The sequence below is a fragment of the Anopheles coustani genome, assembly GCF_943734705.1.
Source record: "Anopheles coustani chromosome X unlocalized genomic scaffold, idAnoCousDA_361_x.2 X_unloc_9, whole genome shotgun sequence".
Classification (NCBI taxonomy): Eukaryota; Metazoa; Arthropoda; class Insecta; order Diptera; family Culicidae; genus Anopheles; species Anopheles coustani.
In genome coordinates, this window is record NW_026525203.1 from 67501 (window position 1) to 67738 (window position 238).

Genomic DNA, 238 nt, shown 5'->3' on the forward strand with positions numbered 1-238 from the left:
GGGCACATGCGGCATACCGTGTGTGGACTAGTTGGACCCACCCTTGCGGTGGACCGACCGGTCAGTGGTGTTTGCGGGTTAACACATGCGAGCGTTGCGGCCCAGAGGCCTTACCGCCTTTCACTGCGGGTTCGTCAAGAACTTGGAGATGGTCGCAACGCATCGGGTCCTCCCGGGGTACTTGGTGTTTGGATGCTGGCTTGGTGATTAAACACTTGATATTCCATCTTCGGATGAA